We start from the raw sequence: 11,590 nt of genomic DNA, 5'->3' as shown, positions 1-11,590 counted from the left end.
GTGTTGGCATATCCACGTACCATGCCAGCGCCTTCACAGACAAAAATAAACGGACGCTGGCGTTGGAACTCGCATTGAGCGCGACAGTACGTGACAAAATGTGTACGCAAGTGTACCCCTTTCATATTTAGGCAAGGTCACTTGATGACTTGCCATCAATTTTCGCCGCTGTCTGTAAAAAAATTTTGACGACGTAAATAAAAGCTCGAAGCCAACAGTCACTAGATTCTAATTTTCTTTAAATGTGACAAAGCTAGTCAAATTGGGGGCAGCGGTTGCCGGGAAAAAGAATTATCCTTTTACATTTATTTAGGTAGGGGTCCCCGAGCTAAAAGCCTCTTCTAATTAAATTTGGCTTGAATATCGCAAAAAAATCACTTCCAGCCAACTTTGGAGGTGTTTTTCTGAAGCTATATTTATTATACTTTCAAATTATATCTTCTACATTTAAGAGTGAAAAAAAAACTCGGCCTTTACACAAACTGGTAGCGGTAGTCAGCACGAGCACTTAGAAATTGATGACGAACATTAGAAGCATTTCTCCCAGAGAATGGAGGCTAGCCATCGATATCTCCGCGTAGACGAAGGACTTGTGGCCTGAAAGAAAAGAAGAAAAAAACTAAGCATTGTTTTTCAAAAAAAGCTCTATCTCATTCAAGCCTCCCTGCCAATTAATGCTATTGAAAGCACACTCTGCACCAAAAACAGATATGGCAATTTCGTAAACTGCATGGCCTAGGAAATTCAAAGAGGGCGAATTTGATTGATACATTTATACTTTATGTGAATACTTTAGATTGTTTACGGGGGTTTCGCAATGGTTCTACTCGCATCTTAATGGCTTATTTGAAAGCCATGTATAATACCTCTACAATGTCCGAATGAGCACTGAACCTGGCAACTTTTAACAGTCGAACTCTGTCGAGTGCGCCTAGCTTACAGAACTCTTTGGGTAACTATCAGCTATCCAACAAGGCTGATTCTTGGGCTAATTGTTACGGTTTACTCATAATAGCAAAGCCTTCAGCACAATTTAAAAAAAAAAGCAGGGACGTGACAAAGAAACCGGACAGCGCAATCCTGTTTCACTGTCACATCCCTGTTTTTTAAATTGCGCTATAGGCTTTGCCATTGTGAACTGATGACTGTGTTATCTTTCGTGAAATAAGAACTGTTAATGACACTACCCACTTACAGTCCGATCTAGATGCGGTTGCTACTTGGTCCAAAACGTGGCTCATGGAACTTAACACTAGCAAATGTAAAACAATGCACATTTCCCGCACTAAGACCTCCATATCTCCTTTTTACCTTAACAATGTTCAATTAGAATCAGTCATCTCGTAGAAATACCTTGGCATTCACATTACCACTAACTTAACCTGGAACATTCATATTGAACATATAGCTAGCAACGCAAACCGCATGTTAGGTTACCTACATCGTAACTTTCTTAGAGCGCCATCGTCACTTAAACTATTGCTGTATAAAACACTAATACGTTCCAAGCTGGAATACGCATGCTCGATATGGGATCCAAGTCAGGACAAGCTTGTAATGGCACTAGAAATTGTTCAAAATAACTCCGTTAGGTTTATTTTGTGCAACTACGATAGAACTGCTAGTATTACTGCCATGAAGTCTAATCTTGCTCTCCCATCCCTGTCTGCGCGCCGCCAAATTTCCAGACTAACTCTTTTTCATAAGTTGTACTATCATCCTGTTTTGCGCGACCAATTTATCTCTAGGCCTCATTACCGATCCCATCGCATCGATCACAGCCACAAAGTTGGTATTGACATTTGCAACACTAAGCATTTCTTTCACTCCTTTTTGCCCAGGACTAGTCGCGACTGGAATCACCTTCCTTCTGATGCTGTATCTATCATTGATAACCATCGCTTCCGAAATCTTCTAGACAACTATGTATAAATAAGGTTTTTTTCATGTTATTGTGCTAATATTTTACGTAATTTTTCCAATGATATAGCTAACATTGTATAATGAGCGAATATTGTATTTTTCTTGTGCGTTTTACTTGAATATTAACACCACTCCCCTCTGTAATGCCTTTGGCCCTGAGGGTATCATAAATAAATAAATAAATAAAAAATAAATCAGATATTGTTTCGGATATAATTGGCCTAAGCGAGATTAGAAGAACTGGTGAGGTTTATACAGGGCTGACTAACGGCCATGTTCTCTGCTATAGAGGTCCCCAGATAAGAAGCAATACGAGGTAGGATTCCTAATCCATAAGGATGTAGCGGGCGACACTGACAAATTCTACAGCGCTAGTGAGAGGGTAGCAGTAGTCGTAATCAAACTTGATGAGAGATATAGATCAAAGGTCCTACGACGTTCCAACATCCAGTCACGATGATGATGAAGTAGATCAGTTTTATGAATATGTTGAATTTGCGATGACAAAAATGCAAACTCAGTATACTGTAGTAATGAGCGACTTCAATGCAAAAGTGGGGAAAAGCAGGCTAGTGAACAAGCAATTGGCAACTAAGGCGTCGATTCTAGGAATGCTAGAGGAGAGGTGCTGGTAGAATTTGCAGAAAGGACTAAGCTACGAATATTGAACACCTTGTTTAGGAAGCGTAGCAACAGAAAGTGAACCTGGAAAAAGCCCTAATCGTGAAGCAAGAAATGAAATTGATTTTCATACTTTCCACGATCCCAGCAAAGGGCAGGATAAGTGTTAGGTAGAGTAAAGTGCAGGGATCATAGGTGAGTGAGGTCTAGGGTTCACCTCAATTTGAAGGGAGAAAGAGCTAATTTGGTGAAGAAGAAACAGGTCAACTTTGAGGCAGTAATGGTAAAAGCAGACAAATTCATGCTGGTGCTTGCAAAGAAATGTGCAGCCTTAGAAAAGAGAGATGAAGATGACTTGGAGGCAATGAATAAAACCGTAGCGAGGCTGGTTTGAGTGGCAGCAATTGAAGTCGGAGGAAAGGCACCAAGGCAACCAGCAGGCGAGCTCTGCGATCTAACAAAGGACCTAATAAAGAAACGACAAAAAGTGAAAGTGTCGAACTCAAGAGACAACATAGAATTCGCGAAACTGTCAAAACTGCTCAGCAAAGACAAAATAAGGTAAAATTCTAAATTATAACATTGAGAAAGCCTGAAAACTCCGCAAAAAGTTGACGCATCCTGAAATCAGCGAGAAGGAAACTTGGCATAGGACAAACCAAGATGTATGCACTGAAAGATAAGCAGGGTAATATCATCAGCAATCTCGAAGATATAGTAAAAGCAGCGGAAGAATTTTATATTGACCTGTACAGTACCCAGAGGCGTCACAATACCACAATTACAATCAGTAATGAACAGGATATAGAAACTCTTGCGATAACTTGTGATGAGATCAGAAGGGCCTTGCAGTACATGAAACGAGGATGAGCGGCAAAAGAAGATAGACTAACAGCCGATTTAGTCAAAGATGGAGGAGACATAATGCCTGGAAAACTGACGGCTCTCTATATGAAGTGTCTATGGACTGCAAATGTCCCAGAAGACTGGAAGAATGTAAACACTATACTAATCCACAAAAGGGGCACGTTAGAGAATGGAAAACTTATGGGCGCATTAGCTTACTTCCAGTATTATATAAAATATTCAAGATAATCTAGAATAGACTAAGGCCAACATTGGTCTTTATTCAACCAAGGAGCCGGCAGGTTTCAGGAAGGGATACTCGATAATGGATCACATCCATGCCATCAATCAGGTATTCTCTGGGCAGGTCATTTAATGCGTAGGTTAGATAACCATTGCACCATTAGGGTTACAGAATGGGTACCAATAGAAGGGAAGGGCAGTAAAAAACAGCAGAAGACTAGGCGGGGCGATGAAATAAGGAAATTCGCGGGCGCTGCTTGGAATCGCTTGGCGCAGGACAGGGGTAATTTGAGATCACTTGGAGAGGGCTTCGTTCTGCCATGGATATAAAATATGCTGCTGCTGCTGATGATGATGTGGTATTAAATATAAAGAAGTGTGATATCATATCGTTGCCTAATTGGGCAGTTCTAAAATTGATAGGTAGCTTCTATTGTTGAAAATGTGATTTTAACAATTCTTGTATCAAATTTTGACAGCCTGATTTACATATGCTCTAATAGCAATGCCTAGAAGTCATTTTTTTTTCTTTCAAATGCAAAAAGGCTCATCAAATTTAGGGCAGCTATTGCCAAGAAAACAGTTTCTCCTTTACAATGTTTTTACATAGGTGTCCCCGAGTTCACTCCTTCCTTTGAAAGACATGAATCCACTTTGCACACGTAAAGTGACGGTTGCGAACACAGCAGATGGTGTGAAGATTTTTTTAAGTGTGTTAGCTTTAGGATTGTGAAAGTGTAAAAAAGACGTGTGCGATGTTGGTCACGTTGTAGAGGTATATAGAGATATATCAACGAGAAGAAGAAAGGAAACTGAGGAGCCCGATTTTAGTTAATCATATCATGAGAAGCCGACGAAGACACCAAGGACAGCATATGGAAAAAACCTTGTACTTATTGGATTAAAGAAATGAGAAATGTATGGAAACGAAAATAGTTGAAAAAGCTACTGACCACAGGTAGCGCATAACACCACGCATTATATATATATATATATATATATATATATATATATATATATATATATATATATATATATATATATATATATATATATGGTGGCGCAAAAGTACACTGGCTCCGTTGGTATAGCATAAAAGAATAAATACAACATGCTTGGTATCACACTCTGGTACCATGAATGCTGAGCCAGCCTTGGTCAAGTTGACTCTGGCGTCATTCTGATCAAGGCCGGTCTTCCAGCCGAAACTGTTGACAGCGAAAAAGAATGTGTTTTCACGTGCGTCTCGTATCTTCTGTGCTATATGCGGGCTCTTTCAGCGAACACTTTCGAAAATTTTTAAAGGTTGCCTTTGGCAGATAGCACAATTCTAGTTTGCCAACTGATCTACACAAGAAAGTGGATATTACTTGAAAAAAATTTAAATGCGTAATCGACTAATTAACAAAAATTCTTTATGTTTTTAACTAATTACCTTGTGGCCCATATTGCAATTTACAAATTCGAGCCGTGGAGTTCACAAGTCAGATCCACGTAGAATGAATTCACAGGATGACAACAGTTTCGAGATATTCCAAAACTTTGCGGAGAACTGCATTGGCGTTCTAGTGACTTTCTTCACAAAAAGTCCTCCATTGAAGCCCAAAAGTAATCGGAACGCTAATGCGTTTCTCCGCAGTGCTTGGCAATTAATGCCTCGAAGCTGCTGTCATCGTGTTTTAACCTAATTATGTGCTTTTACATGCCAAAACCACGATGTGGTTATGAGGCACGCCGTAGTGAGGGACTCTAGAAATTGGGACCCCCTGGGGTTCTCTAATGTCCACCTAAATCTATGTAGACGGGCGTTCTTGCATTTCGCCCCCATCGAAGGGCGGCCACCATGGCTGGGATTCGATGACGCGACCTGATGTTTAGCAGCCAAACACCATAGCCCCTAAGCAACCATCGCGGGTGTGTCATCCTGAAAATTTGTTCCAAGTGGACTTGCCTTTCGAACTCCAGAGCTATAATTTGTAAATTGCAATATGGTCCATAATGTCATTGGTTAAAATGTTCATAAGCAGATTTCTAATAATTAGGTGATTATGAACTTTAATGTTTTTGTGTGCAAGAAGTGTCCGCCGCGTTAAGTAGACCATCTCATCAAGAAACAATTAATTAATTAATTGATTAATTTTTAATTATTATTTATTTATTTATTTTTTATTTATTTATTTATTTATTTATTTATGTATTTATTTATTTATTACAATACCTTCAGGGCCAACAGCCACATTACAGGGGGTGGTTGGGTGAAAAACAAAACAATCAAAGAAAGCACAGCAAAAAGCAGAAATCGTAATGCAGATGCCTGTTAAATGATATCCATAGTGATGGCTGTTTTTAAGGATAGCATGTCTTCAATGCAGGCAATAAGAGGCGGAAGGTAGCTCCACTCAGCGCTAGTCTTACGTAAGAAAGAATTAGAAAGCACACTTGTTTTGCAGCTAGCCATCGCAACCTTATGCCAAGATCACCGCGTGGTGATATATATGATAGGACTGAAGAAAAAATTCCTGTTTTCGTGTCTGGTTAAGAAAGAAAATGCTGTGGAAAAGGCCAAGGCGTACAATTTTTCTACCAACGGCAAGATTAGTTAGACCAAGTATGGATTTCTTTAAAGAAACACTAGCTGTGCGAGAATATTTCTAAAGGATGAAGCGAGCTGAGCGATTATGAACAGATTCTATAGCATCGATTGAAATGAGTTCTATGGCGTCCCATATGAATAACGCATATTCTAGTTGAGGCCGTATTAGTGTTTTATACAAAAGCCAACCTTTATTTAGCGTGCTCTGTCGAATGAGGCTAGCTTAGCGTGTCTCTTTGAGGAACTATCGGACATTGTTTAGGATATCATCGTCCTTAGTGGGATTAGAACTGGTGAGGCATAAACATTGCTGAATAAGGGACTTGTCCTCTGCTATAGAGGTCTCCCAGATAAGAAGGAATACAGGGTAGGATTCATAATCCATAAGGACACAGCGGGCAACATTGACGAATTCTGCAGCATTATTCAGAGGGTAGCTCTAGTCGTAATCAAACTTATTAAACTTATAAAGGTAGTACGAGGCTACGCTCCAACATCCAGTCACGACGATCAGAAGTCGAGCAGTTTTATGAAGATGCTGAATTAGCGATGATAAAATTTCAAACTCACTATACTGTAGTAAGGGGCGACTTCAATGCAAAAGTGAGCTAAAAGCACGCTGGTGAACAAGCAATTGGCAACTGCAGCATTGCCTCTAGCAACTCTAGAGGACAGGTGCTGGTAGAATTCGCAGAAAGGAATAGGGTGCGAATAATGAACACCTTTTTGAGGAAGCGTAGCAACAGAAAGTGGACCTGAAGAGCCCTAATGGTGAAACAAGAAATCAAATTGATTTCATACTTCCTGCTGATCCCACCATAGAGCTGGATGTGCAAGGTATATGTAGGGTAAAGTGCAGTGATCATAGGTTAGTGACGGCTATAATTGACCTCAATTTGATAAGAGAAAGAGTAAAATTTGTCAAGAAGAAGCAGGTCAACATAGAAGCAGTAAGGGTAAAAGCAGACAAATTCAGGCTGGTACTTGCAAAAAAATATGCAGCCTTAGAACAGAGAGATGAAGATGACACTGAGGCAATGAATAAACCGTAACGAGGCTGGCTTCAGAGGCAGCCATTAAAGTGGGAGGCAAGGTTCCAAGGCAAACAGTAGGCAAGCTCTCCCAAGTAACAAAGAACCTAATAAAGAAATGACAGAGAATGAGAGTGGCCAACTCAAGAGAACAATTCGCGGAGTTTTCGAAACTGATCAAAAAGGCGAAGATAAGTGGTATTTGAAACTATAACGCGAGCAAGACTGAAAAAGCCGTAAAATAAGGACGCAGCCTGAAATCACTGAGAAAGAAACTTGACAAAGGACAAACGTATGCATGCACCGAAAGGTAAGCATTGTAAGGTCATCAGGAATCTCGAAGATATAGTAGTGCAGCGGAAGAATTTTATACTGACCTGTACAGCACCCAGAAGAGTCATTGACCTCAATTAGAAATGTTAATGAATAGGATACAGAAACTCCTCCTATAACTAGCGATGAGGTCAGAAGGGCTTTGCAAGACATGAATCGAGGAAGAGCGGCAGGAGAAGACGGAATAAGTCCATTTAATGACAGATAGAGGCGTCATAATGCTTAGAAAACTGGCGGCTCTTTACACGAAGTGTTTATTGACTGCAAGGGTCCCCGGCAACTGGAAGAATGTACATTCTACTTATCCGCAATAAAAGAGACGTTAAAGAATAATTATAGACCCATTAACTTACTCCCAGAATTATACAAAACATTTACCAAAATATTCTGCAATAGAATAAGATCCGCACTGGAATTTGGACAAACTAGGGAACAAAATGGCTTCAGGAAGGGATACTCTGCAACAAATCGCATCCATGTCATTATTCAGGTTATCGAGGAATCCGCAGAGTACAATAAGCCTCTCAATATGGCTCTCATAGATTAAGAAAAAAAACATTTTATTCAGTAGATACACCAGCAGTCATAGGGGCATTACGTAATCAGGTAGTGCACAATGCTTACATAAATACCTAGGAAAATATCTACAGAGGTTCCACAGCTACCCTAATTCTACACAAGAAATGCAGGAGGATATCCATAAAGAAAGGGGTCACAGAGGGAGACACAATCTCTCCAATGCTATTCACTGCGTGCTTAGAAGAAGTATTCTAGCTATTAAACTAGGAAGGCTTATAACTGAGGAATGATGGCGAATATCTCAGCCACCATCGATTGGCCGATGATATCATTCTATTCAACAACAACGGAGACGTTTTACAACAAATGATTGAGGAACTAAACAAAGATAGTGTAAGAGTAGGGTTCAAGATTAATATGCAGATGACAAAGATAATAATGAATAGCTGGACAAGGGAACAAGACGAGTATTGCCTGTGAGCCTCTAGAGTCTGTGAAGGAGAGCGTTTTCCTAGGTCAACAATTGACAGGGAACCCTGATCATCAGAAGGAAATTCATAGAAGAATAAAAATGGGTTGGATCCCATACGGCAGACATTGTCAGCTCCTCAGTAGAAGCTTACCACTATCACTGAAAATGAAGGTGTAAGATGAGTGCATTTTACCAGTACTGAAATAAGGGGCGGAGACTTAGAGACTGATAAAGAGGCTCGAAGGCAAGTTAAGAACCGTGCAAGGAGCGATTGAACAAAGAATGTTAGGAGTAACGTTAAAAGACAGAAAGAGAGCGGTTTAGATCAGAGATCAAAGGGTATAGCCGATATTCGGATTGACATCAAGAGAAAAAAATGGAGCTGAGCAGGTCACGTAATGTGCCGGTTAGGTAACCGTTGAACCATTAGGCTTACAGAATGCATACCAAGAGAAGGGAAACACAGTCAAGAACGGCAGAAGACTAGGTAGGAGCGATGAAATAAGAAAATTCGCGGGAGCTAGTTGGAATCGGTTGATGCAGGACAGGGTTAATTGAAGTTAGCTGGGAGAGGCCTTCGACTTGCATTCGACATAAAACAGGCTGCTTCTGCTGATGAATATGACAAAAGTAACTTCAAACGGGATGGAGCCTGAGAGATGTTTCTGCTCATGTAGCCAAGGGAGTGGTTCGCATTTCTAGTGGCATATTCGATGTGCATGCGTGCGGATATGTTGTTAGTAATGTGAAGGCCAAGATATCTATAAGATAGGACACTCTCTAGTGAAACTCTACTAATCTCCATTAACCGAAGTATCATTATTATGTATTAGAAAGAGTAGGGGGCGCAAAACAGAACGTTAGGGAACAGCAGATGTGACGGCACAGAGTGATGATAACGAGTCGTTAGCTCATACAAACTGAGAGCGTTTAGTCAAGAAACATTCAATCCATTTGAAACGATTAGGGTCAATATTCAGGGAACTAATTTTACGATGGAGTAATTGATGTGACACCTTATCGAAAGCCTTAGCAAAGTCTAGAATGATACAGTCGGTTAGCAAACCACTATCTAATGCCGATGCGATTAGTGAGAGTTAAGTCAAGCAAGAAAAATTCCTTCGAAAGCAGTGCAGGCAAGAAATAAAAAAACGAGTTGCTTTCAAGAAAAGAAACAAGATAAGAGTATCTATAAGAGATATAAGAGTATCTATAAGAGATAAGCATTGTTTGAAGAGTGTAAACACCCTTGCTACCTTCCAATCAGCTGGAATTGTGGAGTGTTGAACAGACTGGGCGAAATGGTGCGCCGAGTATACGCTGGAATAAACAGCAGTATTTTTCAAAAACTGTGAATTGATGTTGTCAATCCCCCAACTAGACGATAACTTGAGGCCCTGTATTAGCTTCACAACACTTGTGAAATTGATGAAAATGGGGCGTATGGGGAGAAATTAGGCGAGCTGCTGCAGGCAAGCGTCAAAAATTTCTGAAAGTGTTCAGTTAAAGACTTTACATACAGACACGCACGCACGCACACACACACACACACACACACACACACAGATATATATATATATATATATATATATATATATATATATATATATATATATATATATATATATATATATATACATAGAGAGAGAGAGAGAGAGACAAAGAAGATTCCGTGCCAGCTAGAGAACCGTCCCTTCGTGTCTGGCTGCTGGTAGGGTTGCTTGCTCTTGCCTTAGCGCGTGACAAACGGGTAGAGGTGCGGGGTAATCTAATCTATGCACCAAACCCCTCCGAACAGCAGTAGCTCCCGCCACGTACGGGTGGTTACGCTGTACACCGCGCCAGCAGAAGGGTCCGTGGACAGGCCCCTGAGTTTGGACTCCTCCCAGGGAAAATTGCAGCTCAGACCACCCCAACCGGTTCGGAAGACACAACGCCGATTCACTGTACGCTACTCAATCCGCGAACGTCGAATCCCATCAACGGCGTCATACATGAGGATGTTGAAAATCGGCTGGTATACTATTAACGTGTTGCCGCGTTCAAGAAGTGAGATGACGCAGACAAACTGAAAACGTATGTTTCAGTCTTAACGATGACGCACGCGTTTGGTATGAGAACTGTGCAGATGCCCTAACTTCATGCGCAGAATTCAAACGCTGGCTGCTTGAGACGTATTCGAGCCCCGACCGCAGAGAGCGAGCTGAGAGTGATCTCCAGTAACGTATAGAAATGCCAAATGAAGATGTCGTAATGTATGTCGAGGACATGAAGCGTCCCTTTTGACGAACCTACCGCAGCATGTCGGAAGAAAGGAAGGTGGGGTACCTGATGCGCGGAGTGAAAGAGTAGCTGTTCGGCAGTCCCGTGCACATTTCTTCCAAGACCATGCCAGATTTTCTTTCCGACGCTGTCACTATGGAACAGACTCTTTGGCAGCGTGTACCATCATACGAGCGCCAAGTGAACGCTGCCTCACCTGCGGACTCGTTCGGGGCTCTCGGGAGCCACGTAAATTTCTTCCGATTGCTCATTCGTTCCGTAGTCCATGAAGAACTACCCTCACAGACAACGCTCAGCTCTTTGTCCAGCGCTCTCCGTGACGCAGTCCAGCATGCGCTAAGAGAACCACCCTCCAACACAGAAGTTTGACCGCTAAGAACTGACAGCCCCCGTTTGGAATATTCGCAAGCTTGGAGGCAACCAGCCCCTCGTGCCTCCCCGCTTCGCAACGCGTGCCTGGCGATGTTACAGCTCGTCCAAGTAGCCTCGGGTTACCAGGATCACTGACAGGCCCGAAGTAACTCATAGGTGTGATCGCCTGATCGCCCTCCCCTTTGCTTTAACTGTGGCGAAGCTGGGCTTGCCTACCGACAGTGCTCCTATCGAGAGCTCAGGCTACTGGGATTCTCAGCAAACTCACCGCTACCTAGGTTTGGCCAGCGTCCTCCTGAAATTCAAGAATACGTTGCCCAGCAGCGCGGATCCCCATCAGCTCGACACCAGTCA

At 41.6% G+C, this 11,590-nt stretch overlaps 1 protein-coding gene across 6 annotated transcripts in view; it reads right to left on the bottom strand.

Annotated features, from left to right (window-relative positions):
• Nucleotides 1-389: 389 nt before the first annotated feature.
• LOC129385630 (uncharacterized) overlaps nt 390-11,590 on the bottom strand; it is a 71,781-nt gene continuing 60,580 nt past the window's right edge. For all 6 annotated transcript variants that reach the window (XR_011895814.1, XR_008613102.2, XM_072289316.1 and 3 more), the window contains one exon: nt 390-597. The gene's annotated coding sequence lies outside the window, so the exon portion shown is untranslated. The remainder of the gene's footprint in view (nt 598-11,590) is intronic.

This window comes from Dermacentor andersoni, chromosome 7 (genome assembly GCF_023375885.2).
Source record: "Dermacentor andersoni chromosome 7, qqDerAnde1_hic_scaffold, whole genome shotgun sequence".
Lineage (NCBI taxonomy): Eukaryota > Metazoa > Arthropoda > Arachnida > Ixodida > Ixodidae > Dermacentor > Dermacentor andersoni.
The sequence above is the reverse complement of the archived record's forward strand: the minus strand, read 5'-3'. Positions and strand labels throughout refer to the sequence as shown.